Genomic DNA, 24671 nt, shown 5'->3' on the forward strand with positions numbered 1-24671 from the left:
GATACACGATAAGCAACATGCAACGCCAGCTGTGAAACGACCTTGTCAACAAAAACTTGATGACATCAATAAAAACTAACCTAGGCTGCATTTACATGTTGCGTTAACAGATGGCGTTACTTCAGTACTTGAGCCAAGCTCGTAACAGTACTTTGCAAAATCAGGACAAATTTGGGTCTTGTCGGGATATCGGGACATGGAGGTCCATAACGGTGCATAACAGTGACTCTCCCGATATATCGAGACGGATGGGAACACTAGTGTGTTATGAATGGAATGAACTGCAGCCAAGTAGTAAAGATAGCGAGGGACAGAAAAAGATAATTACATCAGAAAGTGATCTTCAGTGTATGATCAGCTATCTAATGGCGTCAAAGTAAAGTAGCCTTTGAGATGAGAGTTTTCATAAAACTGACAAGTATGGTACCAATACTTCTTCGCAAAGGTTGCAACACACACCGGACACTTGATTACCCACTGTGTATATGCCCCCGATCCCTAGCCTGGCTCCCCCCCCCCCCCCCCCCCCCCCCACCACACACACACACACACACACACACACACACACTTCGCAGAGGATCCTGGTTTGCGGACTGGATGTGCTGCAGACTGTGAGGGATCTTATCGTCACATTTTAAGATATTTGCTGTTATCGGTAACATTTGACAGTAAATTTATCGATCTGCTTAATCGCAGTGACTACGTTGCAGCCACCTCTGGTTTCGCCGAGGCAGAATTCCAAAGTAATCGCTGCCCGCTGACAATGCTTTGAATAAAGTCTGATTGTCGTTGCTAGGCGCGAACCTTTCGCCGGGCAGCAGGTTTGCCAAACGTACGAGGTCCTCGTACAAATACGAGATTTGTGGTCTACTGTACGACGTACGAGAACACGGTCATGCTCGTACAGTTAACGTATGATATTCCGACATAGGAAATTTTATAACATGATTTTTTTATTCTGGGCAACAATTTATAGCGTAAATGAGTCTTTACACTTTGGCTACATTTGGTGTGCTACATGAAAAGCAGTCGCATTGGGTATGTTAGTGGCCTTTTTTTTCATTTTAATGTACCTTTTAAAGTTTTACTATTTATCTCAGCTCCCTGAGTTTTCCTCGGAGCTCGTCGGCAGAGTCCGGAACGTTCCGTAGTTTTACGCACTGCTGCCAACGAATGGAATTTGAAATGTGCGACACTACAATGAACAGCAATTCAGTGTGCAGTGGACGCGATAGTGTTAATGATGATGATAGTGATGATGATGATGACGATGATGATGACACTGAACTATATACAGGGTGGTCCATTGATCGTGACCGGGCCAAATATCTCACGCAATAAGCATCAAACGAAAAAACTACAAAGAACGAAACTTGTCTAGCTTGAAGGGGGAAACCAGATGGCGCTACGGTTGGCCCGCTAGATGGCGCTGCCATAGGTCAAACGGATATCAACTACGTTTTTTTAAATAGAAACCCCAATTTTTTATTACATATTCGTGTAGTACGTAAATAAATATGAATATTTTAGTTGGACAACTTTATTCGCTTTGTGATAGAAGGCGCTGTAATAGTCACAAACGTATAATTACGTGGTATCACGTAACATTCTGCCAGTGCGGACGGTATTTGCTTCGTGATACATTACCCGTGTTAAAATGGACCGTTTACCAATAGCGGAAAAGGTCGATATTGTGCTGATTTAAGGCTATTGTGATCAAAATGCCCAACGGGCGCGTGCTATGTATGCCGCTCGGTATCCTGGACGACATCATGCAAGTGTTCGAACCGTTCGCCAGATAGTTACCTTATTGACGGAAACAGTAAGTGTTCAGCCACATGTGAAACGTCAACCACGACCTGCAACAAATGATGATGCCCAAGTAGGTGTTTTAGTAGCTGTCGCGGCTAATCCGCGAGAATCGGGAATCTCAAAAACGTCGGTGTTTGTTGAGAATGCCACATCAATATCGATTGCACCCGTACCACATTTCTGTGTACCAGGAACTGCATGGCGACGACTTTGAACGTCGTGTACAGTTCTGCCAATGGGCACAAGAGAAATTACGGGACGATGACAGATTTTTTGCACGCGTTCTATATTTAGCGACGAAGCGTCATTCACCAACAGCGGTAACGTGAATCGGCATAATATGCACTATTGGGCAACGGAAAATCCCCGATGGCTGCGACTGTTGGAACATCAGTGACCTTGGCGGGTTAATGTATGGTGCGGCATTATGGGAGGAAGGATAATTGGCCTCCCTTTTATCGATGGCAATCTAAATGTTGCAATGTATGCTGATTTCCTACGTACTGTTCTACCGATGTTACTGGATGACAGAATGGCGATGTACTTCCAACAGGATTCGTGTCCACCACATAGCTAGTGTACGGTTGAAGCGGTATTGAACAGCATATTTCATGACAGGTGGATTGGTCGTCGAAGCACCATACCATGGCCCGCACGTTCATCGGATCTGAAGTCCCCGGATTTCTTTTTGTGGGGAAAGTTGAAAGACATTTACTATCGTGATCCACCGACAACGCCTGACAACATGCGTAAGCGCACTGTCAATGGATGTGCGAACATTACGGAAGGCGAACTACTCGCTATTGAGAGGAATGTAGTTACACGTATTGCCAAATGCATTGAGGTTGACGGACATCATTTTGTGCATTTATTGCATTAATGTGGTATTTACAGGTAATCACGCTGTAACAGCATGCGTTCTCAGAAATGATAAGTTTACAAAGGTACATTTATCACATTGGAACAACGGAAGTAAAATGTTGAAATGTACCTATATTCTGTATTTTAATTTAAAAATGCTACCTGTTACCGACTGTTCGTCTAAAATTGTGAGCCATATGTTTGTGACTATTACAGCGCAATCTGTCACAAAGTGAAAAAAGTGGCCCAACTAAAACATTCTATTTCTTTACGTACTACACGAATATGTAATAAAAATGGGGGTTCCTATTTAAAAAAGCGCAGTTGATATCCGTTTGACCTATGGCAGCGCCATCTAGCGCGCCAGCCATAGTGCATCTGGTTTTCCCCTTCAAGCTAGACAAGTTTCGTTCCGTGTAGTTTTTTCGTTTGACGCTTATTTCGTGAGATATTTGGCCCGGTCACGATCAATGGACCACCCTGTAGAATCCAGAAGAATCCATTGCCTGCGACTGACTTGTTAACGATTATATCCGTTCTAAGTATTAAAATAAATTTTTACGTGGTTTTCAATGTAATTCATGTCCCACTCGTTAAATAACTGTCACACATCATGATTTACTTTTTTCTATATTTCATTTTCATTGATATAAAAAAATACCCTACGTTAATATAGACCTGCAGAAATACACTCCATCAGCAAATGCGTTTACTTTCGTGCTGTTTACACCACAATAAGCAAGGACTGCGTGCCAGTGGGCAATACTGCGAAGCCATTCCGCTGTTCCGCGTTGGCTTTTAGTTTCGTTCCTCCTTGCCGCGAGTTCCCCTCATCCCAGGAAACTAGATACACTACAAGTAATATTGGCCTATGCGCATGCTCATTATAAGTTATACTTCTAATTTGCATGGAAATGACACATGCGCAACAGATTGTTACTCAGCAATTCAAATACTATTAAATGTAATACCCATGGGAATAGATCTATTCTCCATGGTAATACTACTATGAGAAGGATGTTGCTACTCCATACCGGATGCTCCATGGTAATACATTAGACTCGTTCATTACCTAAATATGGCGTAATGTTCTCTAAAATTAGCGCTTGTGTTGGTAGATTTTTGTACTTTTTAGTTACAATGTGGGCCAAAAAATTTCATTATCATCAAAATTACCGAGCTAACTGGTTAGGACTCTGGACTCGCACAACGGTTCAAATCCGCTTCCGGCCATCCAGATTTACGTTTTCCGTGATTTCCCTAAATCACTTCAGGAAAATGCCGGGATGGTTCCTCTGAAAAGGCACGGCAGACTTACTTCCCCTTCCTTCCGTAATCCGACGGGACCGATGACCTCGCTGTTTGGTCCCCTTTTCCAAATCAACCAACGAACCCTATCATCAAAATTCATGTCCACTGTAAGATACAGTGATTGTCAGAGTGTACTCGTGAAAATAATATCGTATCAGTTCAGAGGTTTCATATCAGTAAAAGATTTCAGGAAACTGCTATCTTGTGAGTTTTCTAGCAGTTTTATCAGAAAGTCGGATGCATTAATTTTTATGACCATTTGGTCTGTGATTACAGTAGCAGTTCCGATACAGTGATTACTGACAAGACTAAGATGAAGATTAACAGCATTTAAGGTCAACATTTTAATCTGAATCATTTTGTTTTGCAGTCAGATAGCATACGTAAATTCTATTGAAAACGGATCGCGTTCTCGCAGGCGAACTGGGACACCAACCTAACCCTTAGGAAAACGACTTTCAAGAAATACAAACACAAGGTTTTTTTTTTTTTTTTATAGAAGTTACGTTTTCCCTCCAGTGTAAATGGAGCCCACGATTTTTCATACAATTCTCTTTACAAGCCCTGTAGCTTTTCCATACTCTAATTAATCGTGAGGCATTGACTGGCCTAGAGACATTACATTTTGACCACTTATTGTGGAATTCGAGGAAATCTACCGTACTTCTTACTGTAGATATTTTTCGTCGTTCCATAAGCACTTTTGTTTTAGGATTGGACCTCCGACGGCTGCTTCTCATAATCCATTCTCCTGTTTAAACTCACGAAGACAGCTGAACTTTTTGACCCTTTCAGTCTACAAAATTTACACTTTCAGCTATGTTAGCAATACAGAACTTCCGTCCAATATTCAGAAATAATGAGGTAGACTCCCCCCTTTTGTCTTCACTACAACTGTGAGTTCCCTAAATAGCTCCAAGCAAACGCAAGGCCACGAATCAATTCCCCATCCTTCCGCAATTCGAGCCTGTGCTCTGTCTCTGATTACCTAGCTGTCGACAGGTCGTTAAACTCTATAATCTACCCACCCTTTTTCACTGCTTTAACAGTGCTTCTGCCTCGTGAACTGAGTCGTGTCTATTATGTGTGCGCTTATGTTAGTGGAAGGAAGTGGGACAATGAACCGTGATGACAACATGGGACTCATAATTCCAGAATTCCGCCAAGGACGCCGCTGAGCTTAATGAATCCATCCTGCGGACGGAGCATCAGCTGTGTCACATGCCGTCACTCCGACGCTAGCTTGAATTCTGGTGGCCGGGAGGTGTACGCAAGCGTGACTGTTTCTTTTGCTGGCCAAATAGTAGCGATGAACTTTCCTTTACGCATCAGGAATGAATTCGCTGCTTCTGATAAAGTGCTACCGAGCAGCAGTAAGCTACTAACATCATCCATTGATTCTGATAAAACAGTAAACCTAACAATATGTCGTAAAAGTTGGATTCCAAACGAGTTAATTAGGATCAGAACATGAGAAACAGAACCTAGGCAGACGTATAAAATAGAGGTAGGGGTGTAAATGTGGAAACCCAGTTTGTTTTTGCTGTATAAAAGAATTGTTTACTTCTCTTTCAGCTTCAAAAATTAGTTAAAGCTAATTCATAATGTTTTAGCAATGAATGTAATATCATGAAACACAAAAATTAAATATGTTAAAAATTAAAAAACATTTTCTGCTTGCACAATAACTCACTAATTTTTCAAGAAGTGCGGATAATGTGGAAACGCCATCAAGTTGTGGGAAACTGACTACTTCAAACGAAAACTATTGAAAATGTTAGAAACTATTTTATTTTATATCAAATTTAAATTATACAAAAATATTTTTAAACGCAATTGTATTAGAAAAATGCTTCATAAGCGAAGTTCACTTGCAAAAACCGCGTATGTAAATACCTCCTACATTTCCGGCACACAAAGAGTGACTCCACTCCTCACACACTACACACTTAATCCGCAATTCTCCCCGAATGTCTTTGGAAAATGCGCCTTCACAAAAAATACAAATTGCAACTTTTTCAGTAGGTTTTTCTTCCCCAACTGCGAGATCCAAATGTTACTCGCCTGAAGAGACAGTTGGTGCATCTGAATCCTCAGATAATTTAAGCCGTTTTTGCACGGTTTTCTATGAGGAGCTTCACGTTTTTTCTTGCTTTTGGCAGGTGCCTTATGAAGCTTCTGTTTTCCCTTCAGTAAGGAGTCTCCAAGGCTTGTTTTATAAGGCGAAGATGTCAAAACAGCTGATGAACCTGGCTTACGACCTCTGTTGGAAACAGTCCTCTTTAGAGGAGGGACTGGCATGATATCTTGCGGAGACACACACGTATTTGATGAGGTATTTGACAACGATGTTGACCTTCTGTTTTATCCATTTCAATGAGATACTGCATCAACTGTTTCTCAATTGCATCAGGTAGTACAAGCTTACGTCAAAGTCTCAAAGAAACACATTTTTCAGGTGACATATCACTATGCACAAACCTTTGAAGTGTCGTCTGAGGTACACTGAAAGCTTTTACTGCTCTTCTTAACCCCACCTGCTTTCCCTTGAGGCTATTATAGTCTTAATCATGTTTTCAGCATCCCACTTCTTCACAATAGCTCTTGGTTTCCCATCAGTTAGCTTTCGTGGCATCTAGGAACAGACGCAAAACGTATTAGAAGTAATGTATTTGATGCTGGAATTGTGGAAACGTTTCCACAATGCCATCGTACGTATGCTTTCACATCACCTACACAATGGCCATTTCAAATTTCGGTAGATTGTATTAAGCAACTATCCATTTAAGGTTGACAAAGGACTGCTGAAACCTTCTATGTACCTCCCTTTATAAGCTGTCAGACGTACAGAAAAATAATTACAAAGTATATAGATAAATGTAATGGCACAACTTACCTCGAAAAAGGTTTAGAAAATGCGCGAACGTAAATTGCCTCACTGTCACGGCGTCTGTTGCTCAATTGACGTCTAACCCTCTACCGTGACAAACAGGAACTATTGCAACTATTTCTGGCTGCCCCACCACAGTGCAGCTCTCTGCAGGCCAGATACTAGACGTTTACACATTACCCACACGCTTCCACATTTACACCCCTACCTCTATATATATTAATCAAGAACAGCTTAATTGAATTAGTAGGTAGCTTCTGGGCATTTTATAATACAATGCCACGCTCACTCTCAGATTATAGGCAAATTCAAGTGGTCACTGCGAGGTCCACCATCACTTTGGAATTAGGTACTTCGCATTACAAAAGTTAGGGTTCCAGACATTCCATGATGACTCAAATAAAAATCGAAGTTGTGTAATAAAATGACAATAAATAGAGTCAGCAATCTGTAAGTTGGTGTGCGTGTTGGTTAAAATGGTCCCATATGTTACCTCGGTGGCAGTATCGTGTACCTGCACCAACAGTGGCTCGAGAGCAGTGTAAAGATGGCCGCCTCAGTACGGCAGAACAGCGTCCCCTTATTCGGTTTCCTTGTTGTTAAGTAGTTGCAGAAGAACTCAGTGAAATTTTTCGCAGCATAAAGTTACATTACGGTGATGCATTTCACCGTGGTCCAAGGTACATTTCCCTCCATAACGTTTCGTCTCTGGTGCTGGGCACATCACCAGGGGCTATAACAACTCTCTACGCAAATAAAATCTCAAACAAGCTCTATAACAAATGCCGGTGTGACTCGATGATCTTCGGCACCGCTGTGATGACGTCACGATCCGAGCGTAGCGTGGATACGCGTATGAAGAGTTAAGCGTGCTGAGTTTGTTCGAGATTGTAACTGCTTTCAGAGTTGTTACAGCCTCTGATGATGTCTCGAGCATTGCAAGACGAAACGTTAGGCTGAGAAATACGCCTAGGGCTACGGCTTTATGCCCACAAAATAAATACCACCAGAAACACCAGCGCCATATGACTGTACGATGATGCATGTTTTCCAAGGTACAAGTTTGTGTATGTGTATGAAGTGGACCGTTAACAAATGGTGGGTCATCGGTAGTCTATGATACGCTTCCGGATGAAGCACCAGACATCCAGAAAAAACAGCAGCATCTGAAGACACTGTGACCGTAAGCATACGAGTGCACTAGATGACTAGTAGCAACGGACCTAAGGTTCTACCCGTGACCTTTGGCCACTGACGTCATATCCGACCTAAAGAGGTTGCGTACACATACACACACACACACACACACACACACACACACAGGATTTCAAAACGCAAAACAGCGACAGTTACCTGTGAATAAAAGAATATACCACATTCATAACATAAATTACAGTCGCAGTTCACGCTGATAACGATTTCACCACGAATTATATCACAAACAAAATACAAGAACCAAAAAGCAGAACTACCACAGAAATAAAGAGCGATGCATGCACTTTAAATAAATTAGAATCATAGTTTACGCGCGTAGCAAAAACCATATTCAATTCGTACTAAAACAACCGCAGCCAACTTTTAACGTTCCCTGCAATACTCTGCATCGTAAACTCATGACCTTATCGAAGCGTGATAATTCTTAATAATAAATGTTCAATCTTGTGGGACACCGAAGGAAAATGGAGGTTTTGGGCCCGGACAAACTGAAGTCTAGCACCACAAACGCAAAACAAACAGGCTGTAACACATAAAAAAAGCAAAAACGACAGTAACCTAAAATAGCGGAAATCAACATAAAAATCCTAAGAGATATAGCACAAGGCAAGTAACGAAAATTCATTAAAAATAACCAAATGTGTAATCGACAGCAATAATTCACCTCGATAGGCCAATTCCAGTTGATGATTCCAGCGTTTGCTATTTTTTTCGCGTATTTTGCAGTCGGTGTGTTCTGTGCTTTCTTTTAGGATTTTCATTTTTTGTATCCTGCATAACGTCATCCTCGATAATTGTGTCACATTCGGGAAAAAACAGGCAAATATTTGTGATAACCAAGATTATAAAAATGTAACCTACCCTCTTAGGTTCCTGCCTAAGCCTACTATCGGATACGGTGCCAAATTAAGAAGAACTAGCCAAATACTTAGGAGAATCAAGATTATAAATATCACTGCTACTTGTTTTACTCGCAGCCACTTAAGCTGTGCTCTTAAATTCTTGCCTGACGACGCCCTGGCAAAGTGCGAGATATTGGGAATAAACAAGTGTAGTTTAATGACAGGCCTCTTACATCCTTCGCATAGTAAACTCATGATGTCACACATTACGTCGTGGCTCGAAGCCGAGAGTCGGAATCGCACTTTAGAGTTGACCTGCGGCAACTGCAAACATGACACATAGTTCGGTATACTAAATTATGCATTACGTGCTGATATTTCTCGAAGTTCCTGGAAAATAGGGTGCTTCAGCAGTTGAAACCTGAACTGAAACAGTGATTTGTAGTTGCAGCGCGCTGGAGTTGAACGTGACGCATTCCCTGTAATAATCATCATACGGCGCGAAGCCTGGGTTCCCTACTGCCAATCAGAAACGAGTAATTCGAATAAAGAGTGGCATCACTCACCATCACGGTAACCGAAGAATTTTATTTACTATTGTGCGTGTCAGAAGCTCACTGTCACGTGTCGATTATGTATTCAAACGTTTCCGTTTCGACGCCCACTCGGTCTTATCTCTTAACACGTCTTTCAGCTCTGGCACTATTTGTTGATGTGAAACATACCGATTTCCACCATATTAAACTGTAGGTCTGGCTGGGTAAGCCACGTCAGTGGTCGGAGGAACGATACGACATAGTATCTCCAACAGGACCCGTACCTAGTAAATCACTGTTATGTTGAAACCAATCCTAGTGTGATGGGAGGTTTACATTTTTACATGATTTTTTGTTTTTAACTTTTATACATTAACGACACTACTGTGAGGGCTTCACGTGGATGAACTATGCAAAGGAATTTCATGTCATGAAGATTCTTGTGGTTAGATATTTCTGATGGTGGTATGTACCTTCGGCTTGCACAAATTAATGGCTTTGCATTTTGTGTGGCTGAGCCTACATGGTAATTTTTAAGTTAGGTATAACCACGGCGTCATATCCGATCACAAAGAAATTAAAAACGCTGGTTAGCAAAACAAATGGTTCAAATGGCTCTGAGCACTATGGGACTTAACAGCTGTGGTCATCAGTCCCCTAGAACTTAGAACTACTTAAACCTAACTAACCTAAGGACATCACACACATCCATGCCCGAGGCAGGATTGGAACCTGCGACCGTAGCAGTCGCGCGGTTCCGGACTGCGCGCCTAGAACCGCGAGACCACCGCGGCGAAAACAAATAATTCTAGTTATTTTTACCATGAATGAATTAATTAAGACGATCCAGCGAGGTCAGCTATTGGTAGAAAACAAAAGGCATCCTATATTCCAGAGGCGCATACACAAGTGCGCTTGGAGCAACATAACGTGAAAAAACAAGCCGTGTGTTGAGAAGAAAGTCAAAGATAGTTGTAATGCAATGGATATTGTGGCACACTATAAATAATCCTTTCGAATAGTAGCGGAGATGCTGAGTCGCAGAGAGACACAACAAAAAGACTCTCATAATTACATATTTCGGCCATTAAGGCCTTCTTCAAAACACACACTCACGCAGACGCAACTCACACACACGACTGCAGTCTCAGGCAATTGATACCACACATTTTTACATTCCATCCTGGATTTTCCATTGTTGGATTTTCGAATAATAGCACTATTCCAAATCTCTCTGAGACCATTATCCCTGAACGAGATCAGACGTCTCCCAAAAACTCCAATAAATTTAAGCAGCCACCTAAACATAAAAATATTGTGTACACATACATTTTTTGTGGTGTCACCGCCAGACACCACACTTGCTAGGTGGTATCCTTTAAATCGGCCGCGGTCCGGTAGTATACGTCGGACCCGCGTGTCGCCACTATCAGTGATAGCAGACCGAGCGCCGCCACACGGCAAGTCTAGAGAGACGTCCTAGCACTCGCCAGTTGTACAGCCGACTTTGCTAGCGATGGTTCACTGACAAATTACGCTCTCATTTGCCGAGGCGATAGTTAGCATAGCTTTCAGCTACGTCATTTGCTACGACCTAGCAAGGCGCCATTATCAGTTGTTATTTATCTTGTGATGCATGTACCGTCAGACCGATATTCACCAATTATGGATTAAAGTTAAGTATTCCAGAAGCTACGTACTATTTTTGCTACTATAAAGACCTGGTCCCGTTCCAGACCTCACGCCATCCTGCGTGAGCTTAAACGCGTGCCCTTCGGCCTCCCGTCCTAGTGGATTGGCTGTCTTGCCAGACCACAAAATTTTTAAAACCACCAAAGATAAATAATAATTAATTGACTTTCAACCAAATAACATGTCCATGGTTTTGAAATTAGAAATAATGATTAACTGAGACCACTAAGTCTTTTTCATATTGGGTGTCATAGTCATTCTTCACGTTCATAGACGCACAGGCAACAATTTTGTGTATAACAATTATTCCATTCCATTGTGGCAGGCTGCTACAGAAAACAGTTTCGAATTATTTCAGAATAAAAACCGTCCCGGTAGCGAAACTATTGATATTAAATAATTTATTACCTATTACGCTTTCGTAGCAGGAGAGGAGGTGATACTCCTACGTGACACGTCCCAAGTGGAGGATAGGGGGTCCTAACCGGCTTGCCGGCGGACTTGAATGAAATAAAACACACCCCCTGCGGTTAACAACCTTAGCTGTAAATCGGAGCTTGCTCCACTAAGGTTAATTGTCCTTAAAAGTAAAATATGGAAAGGTCATTTAGGAAAACAAATACCACAGCCCTGCCAAAAACGGCAGATAAAGGCTACATCAGATTCGGTGGGTAGCCAGCTAAAGTACACCAATGAATCAGAGCGTTTGCAATCACTCAAACGCATACTGACGCACAAAAGGACGATTCAATATAACTAAATAAATTATATAGCAAATAAAAAACAACATAAACTCACTACTTAAGACCGGAAAACTCGAAAATTTCACTGATTAATTATAAACAAAAAAATTTTAATAGCGGGACTCCAAGAAATGAAAAACAAAGTAGGGAACCCTTTCATGTCACCAGAACATAGAATTTATAATGGGAAATCAGGGCAGAGGAGTATGAAGCAATGGCCCCAATGTGGAACAGGATTTATAGTGAATGTAAAAATAATAGATTCAATAACTGATTTTCAAGCGGTAGCACCAAGAACTGCAACTCTGACTTCTAAAACAATGAGTAAAACCTACACAATTATTAAAGTTCATGTTCATACAAGTGAAAAACATTTCTAACAAGGACAAAGGAAAGGTACAGAAATTTTGGAACCATAGCGAACAAACTGTGAACAGAATAAATGAAAGGAATGTAAAAATCTTATTGGGAGACTTTTAACGCCCAGGTGGGAAAAGAAAGAAAATATAAAGATATAATTGGAAAATGGAGTTCATGTAACTTCAAAAACAATAATGGTCAAAGACTTGTATCTCTCTGCTTTATATCTAAACCAACATACTTCAAGAGGAAGCCAAATAAACTTAATACATGGCAACATCCAGACAGGAGGAATGGGGAGTGGCAGCTAACCATGACTGTATAGACAAATATTTGCATAAGAAAATGTACAATGTTAAAACATGTCAGACGACTACATAGTTAAAATTAAAATCAAACTGACTCCATTAAAGAGGAAGAATGTAAAAACTAATAAAATAAGAAGGTATCACCCACATTAGCTAATTACAAATAACAAACACCAACAAATAACACAAGCCTTTAAAGTAACAAATGATCTGGAACAACATGTACAAAGTCTCAAGAAACAAGCCGAAAACCTAGCTCCCTTGAACCCACGAAGAAAACATGCATGGTGGACTCTAGAACGTGATGATTTCCACGAAGAAAAACACCAAGCACTGTTAAAGCTTCAAACAATCAAAACTGAAGAAAATGTCATCAATCTCAAAAACTAACACAAAACATTAGAAGAATTAACTGACTACTCCATAAAGACGTAAATAACTCAGTAAACGTTAATTACCAAAAAATTAATTACTGGAACTACTACAAAATCTTTGCGAAATAACTACAAAAGTATGAGACCAGGATGCTAATACTGAAAGATGAAGATGGAAGAATGGCACATAAAATGCCGAAATCATGGCAAAAACATATAACAAACTTTTGAATTGCGAGAAACCCAAAGAACTCTTACAAATCGATGTAAATACCCCAATTAAAACCTAACCTAACGTCTTAGACCCCACAACTTTCCAAGAAGCAAAAAGAATCCTCAGAGGGGAAAAAAAGAGCACTTGGAGAAGATCAGATTTTGTTGAAATGCGGAAATATGCAAGTGACTCAGTCAGGATCTCCTTACACAAGGCTCTAAAAAAATTTGGCAAACAGAACAATTCCCTGACCATTGGACCATGGCCATCATCCACCTGCTACACAAGAAGGGAAATAAGTGCAAGTCAGATAACTGCAGAGGGATCTCTCTCCTAGACTGCACATAAAAGATTTTATCCAAGATCCTATATGGAAGACTCATAGAACATCTAGTACAGGAGTTTGGGGGATACCAGGAAGATTTCGTATCATGGAGAAGCTGTGCACAGCAGTTCATTAGTTTAAAATTGATGAAGGTATACTACAGGAAAAGAAAAAAAAACCTGGTAATAACACTTACAGTTTTTAAGAAGGCATATGACTGCCTCCATAGACCCTCAGTACTAAAAATTGTAAGGGATCTGGGACCCCATCAAAAACAAATTACAAGGACGTACTCCAACCAACACCAAATCGAAAGCGAAGTTTGGAGGTGTAATTTCTGAACCATTCCTTAAAAAAAAAAATACTGTTCAACTGTGCCCTAGAATACATAATGAGAAAATGATACAAGGAAAACCCAAGAATTGGAAGTACAAATTATATAAGTTTGAGCTACTTGGAATTAGCTGATGATGTTGCTCTCCTAGCCAACAATGTTCCAGAACTACAAGAAATAGCATAAGAAATTGATCTCAGAACATCATCTGAAGAAACAGAGAGTACGCTGACACACCACATGCAAAGGCAAGTATAATAGGAGGACAAGAAATCAAAACCGTAGACAAATTTAAATAGTTAGATGAAACAGTAACTTACAATCTAAATGAAAAACCATAAAAAAATACAATAAAAAAACTGAACAAACAATTACACTACCAAAAACAAATACAACAAAAAAGCCTATCCACAGATGCAAAATTAAAGCATTATAAAACAGTTTCACAACCAGACATAACTTATGCAGCTGAAACATCCTCAAAACAACCAACAGAGCAGATATCGACAAAATACTAAAGACAAATAGAAGGCTAATTAGTACATGCATAAATAAACAATATCAAGTAAATGGGCACTGGAGAATAGCTTCAAATGAATCTGTATGCAAGAAAATAGAACCAGTAACTATAAGGAAGAAACGGTTATCATTCTTTGGACACCTAATGAAAACAAAAAACAAAACAAAAACAGTAGTTGTACGGGAATAACAGAAAAATTGTGGAATAGTATGAGCAAAATTAAATGTATGACAGAAGTTATGGAAGATATAAGAGAACCTCAAATAACAATAGATGACCTAAAATGCAAAACAGAGAACCAGAATACTGCAAGACGCACGAACCAGACTACAAACGGAGATCAATAAAAGGATTACAGAAAAAAGGATTCCATGTGAATAAAGGAAGAAAATATTTCAGAGAATGAACAAGTATTTGGCAGACAAAAGAGCAATTAACCCTTCATACAATATTAAATTATAATAAGCCTTGTACAGCCACTGTGCTATTGAATTGTCTTATTGAATTATTATTGAACTGTATAAACCTTCATATAAGACTAGAGCGATACTTCGAAGGCCATATAATGATAATAATAATAATAACAGTAATAATAATTATAATAAAATACTTTCACAACCAAGACTGTTTTGCTTCTGAAGTAATTTTGTTTATCGCTAACTAAGTTTTTTAAAGTACAGGATCCATGCCTAGAAGGGGGAACAACAGCCCACTAAAATTAATCATTAATGTAACTCAGTTACAGTACTTCCACCACATGGAAATGACTCAGCACTATGAGTTGCTTGTCCTACAGTATTCAGACATTGTTAAACAATCTATTACTGATCAAGGAATCACTTACCTTATGCATGTGTACATGTGTTTTCTACACCATCTTTCTGTGTGTATACGAATAAGATAACATTTTCTGATGTACAGCGCCAATGCATTTACAAAACACTACAAAATAAGTTAATTCTAATTTACGAAAAAGGTGTCTCCTGCTGTTCATTGTCATCCAATTCGGCCTAAGATGACATTTTCTGATATACAGCACCAGTGCATTTACAAAACGTTACAAAGTATGTTAATCCTAACTAAAGAAGAAGATGTTTTCTGCAGTTCATTGTCATCCAATTCGGTCTAACAATTTGATGATGGTAATTATAAAATAAGCTGAGAGACTAATAACTGCGAGAATTACTGTTACGTTGAGTGAAATAATGGTGGAATATATTTCTGTGTCCAGACTAGTTTTACGTGGAAGTTATTCAACAATATTTACACCCATATTCTGAACCGCAGTTATAAGGGTATCATACAGCATACTTCCCTTTGTATCACGTATAAAATTTCTTCCCACTCAGTTGGCTTACCGGTATTGAGTGCGGAGAGGGTGACTCCTAAAATACTTTTATGCGTGTTGCAATTAATCTAATCTAGATATCGTGGTCCTTGTGGGAGTGATGCGTAGGAGGCTAGATTACTCATTTGTTGTATCTTGAGAGTTTGTAAGTAAACAGAATATCTGACGCCTATTTTCAAGCATCTGACATTTGTCATAATCTCCCACAGGTCAGACAAACCTGTGAAAATTTGTGCTGCCCTTCTTCCTATATGTGCGATATGTCCTGTTAGTCCTATTTGGTATAGGCGGCACACTGTTGTGGAATATTCCAAGAAGCATCGCACAAATGGTCTACACGCAGTCTCCTTTGTAGTCTGTTTACATTTTCCCAGTACGCTTTATGTACGATGGAGCTCATGATTCATTCCATTATATATTCCTACAACTTGAAACTTCCTGCCAGAATGAAAGGGTGTAGCAGGGAGAAATTTGAACTCGGAACCTTCGCCTCTGACCCGGAACCTTAGCCGTGGCAAGAGTTTTATTTTTTATTTTTTTATTTATTTATTTATTTATTTATTTTTTTTTTTTTTTTGAGCACTATGCGACTCAACTTCTGAGGTCATCAGTCGCCTAGAACTTAGAACTAATTAAACCAAACTAACCTAAGGACATCACACACATCCATGCCCGATGCAGGATTCGAACCTGCGACCGTAGCGGTCACGCGGTTCCAGACTGAAGCGCCTTTAACCGCACGGCCACACCGGCCGGCCGGCAAGAGTTTAGGTTTTTGAATCCTATTCCGGTACACAGTTTTAAACGACCAGGAAGTTTCAAATCGGCGTGCGCTCCACTGCAGCAGTTACTTTTATGAGCTGACTGATCCCCGTTGTGACTCATTGATTAGCAGTCATGGATATTATGTTTTTTTGTTTCGGGAAGTGCACGTGTGAACATTTGAAGCAAGTTTCCAATCATTGTGTCACTCTGCAATCTTATCAAGATCTGATTATTTATAGACTGAAAATGAAATCCGTTATACGTGCCAAAAATGAAAACATTCGGTTTAATTGGAAAATGTGGGCTACGTGCCTGACTCTGATCAGTTAAAACTGGGCTATCTGGTATTTACTGCTGAAGCAGTTCAAATAATCGACACAGAAATGCGCGTCAGTCTGTGTGCCACCAGTTCTGAAGTAAAATCCGGGCTATGTGCCAGAGACGCCGAGCCGCCACGTAAGCGTTGCTATTCGATTCCATTGTGTAGCAGGCAGTAACTGTTTACTTATTAATAAAGTGTTTATTTAGTGCTGCTTGATACTGTTTTCTGTAATGGATGTGGTAAAGAAACGCTGTAAAAGAAACGAAGGAACTGTTTCTTAACTCAAGAAACAAGCCACAGCTGTAGAGAAATCCCACAAGAAAAACCAGAACGCGCTAGTGCCTGAAAAGGAACCTCCTCATTTTGAGACAGGTTTAAATACTCTACAGCTTGATATACCTATGTCGTTTATCTACAGCTGAGATTAGTTATTAGTGCAAAGTACAGAAAAAACATATTATTATTCATATCCATATGAGGTGACGTGCAAAACGTGTTCCACTTCATCATAACAATGTAGACGCAGTTACCTGTTTTTATTTATGAAGAAACGAGCAGTCTTGGATGCACTGTTAAAATTTTTTTATATTTCCCAATGATGCGTTTTACCTTTATTTAGGCACCTTCGGACTGGCTGATATTTGATAGCGATTGATACGTGAGATACCGCGCATAAAACATCCCAGCAGGTAAATGCCGCTAGTCATTTACAGGGTGTTTCAAAAATGACCGGTATATTTGAAACGGCAATAAAAACTAAACGAGCAGCGATAGAAATACACCGTTTGTTGCAATATGCTTGGGACAACAGTACATTTTCAGGCTGACAAACTTTCGAAATTACAGTAGTTACAATTTTCAACAACAGATGGCGCTGCGATCTGGGAAACTCTATAGTACGATATTTTCCACATATCCACCATGCGTAGCAATAATATGGCGTAGTCTCTGAATGAAATTACCCGAAACCTTTGACAACGTGTCTGGCGGAATGGCTTCACATGCAGATGAGATGTACTGCTTCAGCTGTTCAATTGTTTCTGGATTCTGGCGGTACACCTGGTCTTTCACGTGTCCCCACAGAAAGAAGTCACAGGGGTTCATGTCTGGCGAATAGGGAGGCCAATCCACGCCGCCTCCTGTATGTTTCGGATAGCCCAAAGCAATCACACGATCATCGAAATATTCATTCAGGAAATTAAAGACGTCGGCCGTGCGATGTGGCCGGGCACCATCTTGCATAAACCACGAGGTGTTCGCAGTGTCGTCTAAGGCAGTTTGTACCGCCACAAATTCACGAAGAATGTCCAGATAGCGTGATGCAGTAATCGTTTCGGATCTGAAAAATGGGCCAATGATTCCTTTGGAAGAAATGGCGGCCCAGACCAGTACGTTTTGAGGATGCAGGGACGATGGGACTGCAACATGGGGCTTTTCGGTTCCCCATATGCGCCAGTTCTGTTTATTGACGAAGCCGTCCAGGTAAAAATAAGCTTCGTCAGTAAACCAAATGCTGCCCACATGCATATCGCCGTCATCAATCCTGTGCACTATATCGTTAGCGAATGTCTCTCGTGCAGCAATAGTAGCGGCGCTGAGGGGTTGCCGCGTTTGAATTTTGTATGGATAGAGGTGTAAACTCTGGCGCATGAGACGATACGTGGACGTTGGCGTCATTTGGACCGCAGCTGCAACACGGCGAACGGAAACCCGAGGCCGCTGTTGGATCACCTGCTGCACTAGCTGCGCGTTGCCCTCTGTGGTTGCCGTACGCGGTCGCCCTAACTTTCCAGCACGTTCATCCGTCACGTTCGCAGTCCGTTGAAATTTTTCAAACAGATCCTTTATTGTATCGCTTTTCGGTCCTTTGGTTACATTAAACCTACGTTGAAAACTTCGTCTTGTTGCAACAACACTGTGTTCTAGGCGGTGGAATTCCAACACCAGAAAAATCCTCTGTCTGAGGAATAAACCATGTTGTCTACAGCAGACTTGTACGTTGTGAACAGCACACGCTTACAGCAGAAAGACGACGTACAGAATGGCGCACCCACAGACTGCGTTGTTTTCTATATCTTTCACATCACTTGCAGCGCCATCTGTTGTTGAAAATTGTAACTACTGTAATTTCGAAAGTTTGTCCGCCTGAAAATGTACTGTTGTCCCAAGCATATTGCAACAAACGGTGTATTTCTATCGCTGCTCGTTTAGTTTTTATTGCCGTTTCAAATATACCGGTCATTTTTGAAACACCCTGTATTAAAAGCACTGCACGGTGTCCTTACGGCATGTGGTGGTGCATGTCAAACAGTACTGGAGTGCGCCACATGCCGTAAAGGTGCGTTCACATTACTCGTGCTCGGCAGACTTGTTGCTCGTCATACTCGTCTGTCGGGAGACTTGTCAAACTTGTCTGACTTGTACTCGTGCTGCTTCTGTCTTCGTCCACACTACTCCAGTTGCTTGCCACGGTTTGGCTCGTGAGGATCCGCACCGTACTAGCAGTCGTGACCAGTGGCAGTTTCCTAATTTAAAAATGGACAAAGTGGTTATAGCAAAATGCCAGCTTCCTTGTGATGCGCCTTTTAGCTGAGGAAGAGGATAGAAGAAGACGCTACGAAGTCCCAAGAAAACGCAGGTGGTGGATGACCACAGTTTTCAGAAGCAGAAAAAGATATATTGGAAGTGATTTGATGGATGACTTGGATGTTGAAAACACACATTTCAAGACATTTTGCCGTGTGTCCGCATCAGATTTTAAATATCTGATAAATTTGGTAGGACCGAAAATATCAAAGACTGACAGCAAATTTCGGAAAGCTATACCAGTTGCTGAGCGGTTGGCACTTACGCTCAGATACCTAGCAACTGGCGATTCCTACACCAGCCTCAGTTTTTTTATTTGAAGTCTCCAAGCAAGTGATATCAAACATTGTGCCTGAAGTATGTGCAGCTCTTACTGGCAGCTTGAAGGAGTTTGTAAAGGTAAGTTAGTAAATTATACAAATTTTGTTGTTAATGCACTGTTATTCATCAGGTAATAAGCAAAAGAAATAAAAACATTTAGATTTAAAGAATGAGAAACAATTAAACGCAAAGATTATTACTTTTAATTATTATAAGTCAAACAGATCCAGAAAATGTGGAGAGCCTTGTTCAGTGTTGTCAGAAGTAGAAGTAGATGTCTGTTGGAAGTTGCTTTGCATCTGCTCATGGGCACGAACTTGTCGAGTTGAAGGAATCGGTAAATGGGACGAGCAACTCTAGTCGCTGTTGGTTGAACTTGGTCTGGAATGTTCGAAACAGCCGCTTTCTGCTCTGGAAATCGCGTCGGAAAATTCTTTTTTGACAAAAGCACGTGTTGTGTTCTCCATCGGCCGTAGAATGTTCGCTATGTACTCTCCATAGGCGTCAAACTCGTCTCTAGTTTTAGATAAAGCAGTTTGTAGTGCATTATATGCCTCTCCTATACGAGGATCTTCGACCCTTTTTCTCTGTTTTTTTTTTTTTTTTTTTTTTTTTTTTTCAGGTGAAGCAAATACCTTCGTGCGTTTGTTTGGTGTGGGTGGTAGTCTGTTGCCTTGCGTTGTTTGATGATCGACATCTTGACTACTAATTTCTTCGCAGGCGCTCGCTGTACCTTCATTTGTATCCATGCCCGTAATCCTCTGTTCTTCCAAATCCTCCCTAAATTCCTCCTAAAACAAAGCGACGACAAAAGATTGATATAAACAATAGCAAAGCAAGTAAAATAAAAAATAAAAGAATGGATGTAGGAATAGGGAGATACACGATAATAATCGTAAAAAATTGGGAACAATGTCAAGTTGATAAGTGAAATTCAGAATATTTGTTATAATGATTACTACCTATTAATACGCAAAATTACTGATTTTAATTATTATTAATGTTCATAATTATTAGAATGTACATTATTGTCTATGCATTTGATAATTATTTATATTATTAGGAGTTATTAGTTTCTATTTACTTTTTTGCTGATGCCACAGACACAACAAGAGTGGTTACTTGTAGCAGAGGAATATGAGAGACAATGGAACTTTCCTCATTAGCTCGGTGCAATGGACGGCAAACACTGCGCAATCCAAAGCCCAGCTAATTCTGGAAGCGATTTTTTCAATTGTAAGACGTTTTTCAGTATTGTTCTTTTTCGTCTAGTGGATGCTGACTATTGTTTTTTATATGCTTATGTTGGCTGCCGAGGTCGAATTTCAGACGGTGGTGTTTTCCGAAATACATATTTTTTTTAAGAATATGAGTAATGGTACCATCGTTTTTCCGGACGATCGTACCCCCCCAGGTAGACAGAAAAAAGTACTCCATTTTATTGTCGCAGACGACGCGTTTCCCCTCAACAATCATATCATGAAGCCGTATATCGGACAACAACCACGGATGTCAATGAAAAGAATTTTTAACTCCAGACTTTCAAGAGCACGGCGGATTGTGGAAAATGCGTTCGAAATACTTTCTTCCGTGTTCCGGATACTAAGAAAGCCTGTATTAGTACAGCCTGAGAAAGCCCAAAGTGTTGTTATGACTTGTATATACCTCTATAATTTCTTGCGAAAAAGTTCTGCTTCCAGACAAATTTATACCCCTGTAGGAGCAGTGGATCATGAGGAGAACGGGCATTTAAAGACAGGAACTTTGAGAAATGAGATCACTCCTGCTACAACGTTTACACGATTAGCGAACACTCCACGTCGTTCAATGCAGACTGCCCAAGACATTAGAGACGAATTCGCTGGTTATTTCATTTCCGAAGAGGGAAGATTGCCATGGCAAGATGGTTACCAATAACGTATTAAAGAATTTTCAGCTACTAGCTACGTATGTACTAGTGACTGCCTGACTACACACATTTCAACTACTTATATATGTGAAGTTTTACCTTCATTAATTCCTATTTTATTAGTTTTATTTCCTCAAATAACATAATATACAAATAAATAACATATAAATGTACATGTGCTTCAATATACTGTGTTATAAAAATAAATGTTATTCATTATTATTGTTTATTTACTAATAGCTGAGTACCCAGCGTTGCCCCAGTATGTGTTCCAATCCTATTACTCCATTTCCTCCTTTCCCCTCTGTGACGTTCAGAACTCATTTTTCCACAAACTTTATACTTTTATCACAATTAGAACTTATTTTTAATTTTTAAATTTGAAAACTATAATCAATTTGTAGTGGCGTGGCAAGACAGCCAAGCCACTCAGAGGTAGCCGAAAGGCACGCGTTAAGCTCACGCAGACTGGCGTGAGGTCTGGAACAATTAAGGGAATGTATAGTAGCAAATAAAGTACGTAGTTGATATAATACTTAACTTCAATCCATAATTGGAGAACATCGCTCTTGACGGTACATGTTTTATAATTTCAATATTAACTGGTAATGGCGCCTTGCTAGGTCGTAGCAAATGACGTAGCTGAAGGCTATGCTAACTATCGTCTCGGCAAATGAGAGCGTATTTGTCGGCTGTACAACTGGGGCGAGTGCTAGTAAGTCTCTCTAGACCTGCCGTGTGGTGGCGCTCGGTCTGCAATCACTGACAGTGGCGACACGCGGGTCCGACGTATACTACCGGACCGCAGCCGATTTAAAAGGCTACCACCTAGAAAGTGTGGTGTCTGGCGGTGACACCACACAATTACTAGGTATATTCCCAATAGAAATGGTAGTAAGCTAAAATAAATATGAAAAACTATCTTATAAAATTTTATGATTAATGATATATAAGAGAATAACACCAAAAAATTTAAAATTAACAAATGAGCAGGGACCGAAATGTAAGCTGAGGAAGATAAAAAGTTAGATACCTGTGGAGACAGAACCAAAAAGGAACTGAACCCCATTAAGTTTGTTAATAATTCGTTTATACATTTACAAAAATAAATATCTGTGTTGATTGTCTTCCACGGCTGATATTTGCAGTGCAGAAAATTCAAATGCTTTGAAAGCCAACGGGTTTGGAGCGTTCACTTCCTCAACCCCAGCGCCAGACTTCCCAGGCTCAGTCTTCTTCTGGCGGACTTCCCTGTAAGTGGCTAATAAGCTGGTCATTTTTTTTTTAAATTCGGTCACATCCACGCCGAGTTCTGTCACGAGGGAATCCCACGCTTCACTTTTTTTAAAATTTTATTTTATATTTGGAGTTTGTCGCATCCCACAGCACAAGGTTATTATTCGTAAGTATTTATGAATTTAATGACAAAGCCGTCGATCCACTCCATTTCGCCAGCCGCTGTGGCCGAGGGGTTCTAGGCGCTTTAGTCCGGAACCGAGCTGCTGCTACGGTCGCAGGTTCGAATCCTGCCTGGCGCATGGATGTGTGTGATGTCCTTAGGTTAGTTAGGTTTAAGTAGTTCTAAGTCTACGGGACTGATGACCTCAGATGTGAAGTCCTATAGTGTTTGGAGCCATTTGAACCACTCCATTTCAAAAGAAAAACCGATGTCCACAACATAGAAAAAGAATAATACCAAGACCAAACTGTACGAGTGAAGCGAGCCAACTGGTAAGTGCTTTGTTGCCGTCCACACCACTCGCGCAGCTCGCCGCACATCCCTTTGATGTACCGACAACAGCCGGAGTCAGACAAGCCATAAGCTCGGACGGCTCACAAGTCTGTCTCGCGGCGAGCCCTCGGAGCCTACCTCCGTCCACATCACTCTTAAGGCTCGCCAGTCTCACAAGTACACGAGCCACACGAGTAGTATGCACGCACGTTAATAAAGACACCGTGGGCGTCTTAAAGCACTGGCAAGGAGCATTTACCTGCTGGGACATTTTATGCGCGGTATCCCATGCACCCATCGCTACCAAATATCAGCTAGTCGGATTATGCCTAAAGGCTTCATTTCGAAATAATAACAAGTTTTACAACTCCACGAAGACTGCTTGTTTCTTTATATCATACATACCGGTTGTCGAACCAGCCCAATAAGAACTAGAAAAACTCTGTCCATATACCTGAATTTTGGACATACCCCAGTCTTTACGGTATAGGGTATGATAAGCACTCCTATTACTGTTGTTTACAGGAAAAACATGATTTTCATAAAAGTCAAAGTTGAATGGTCAATTAAACTTCGATAAGTACTTACAGTGTGATGTTAGACACCAATTAACGCCATAAAAATTGGAAATACATCGAAACTGTTGATTTTAGGTGGTTTTTCGCTTTTTGCTCAACAATTTCCTTTTGGCACTTAACACGGATTTTACATTCAGTCTACATTTCTACAGTCTTCCCCAGGAGTACTTAATTACAGATAACTGTAACATTTGTGAATAATCATAGGTTACTACTATTTTAACAGTGTTAGCCTGGTATTAATATTCGTTATGAACAGCAAGTGTCCAAACGTAATTCCCTGGAGCACACCAGGAGCTACGACTACCTCTTTCTATGACTCTTGGTCCAAGATAACATCCTAGATCCTCTGTACCCATCATTCGTCAATAAGCGCTACCATGGTCTGAGCGCTGCAAACACATCTACTCATGAGACTCTCATTACTCACTACCTACCAACTTACGTTGATGATTTTGAGCTTAACACTTATTATTTTTCAGTTCTGCTGAAAGCATAATAAAAAGGAAGCTTTCCAAATATTGTAAATCTACTGCTTCGCGCCCAAGGAAGTATTGTTTACGTGCAAATCGTTTTCTCGTCTAGTGTTCGCTGAACGAATGAACGCTGCAGGTTTTTCTGAATAAGACAACATTGTCAACATCCAGTCTCATGATAAAGTATAAGCACGGGGATTGCAGGGTCTGAGTTAGGAGAAACCCTAGTAAGGCAATGAATTGGCACCACAGATTTGTGTGTCCTCCCTTTCGTGAGCTAGGATTATTCTTGGTGGA

At 40.5% G+C, this 24671-nt stretch overlaps 1 pseudogene; it reads right to left on the reverse strand.

Annotated features, from left to right (window-relative positions):
- Positions 1 to 20035: 20035 nt before the first annotated feature.
- On the reverse strand, positions 20036 to 23035 carry LOC124613322 (annotated as a pseudogene).
- Positions 23036 to 24671: the final 1636 nt, after the last annotated feature.

This window comes from Schistocerca americana, chromosome 4, assembly GCF_021461395.2.
Source record: "Schistocerca americana isolate TAMUIC-IGC-003095 chromosome 4, iqSchAmer2.1, whole genome shotgun sequence".
In the NCBI taxonomy this organism is placed as follows: domain Eukaryota; kingdom Metazoa; phylum Arthropoda; class Insecta; order Orthoptera; family Acrididae; genus Schistocerca; species Schistocerca americana.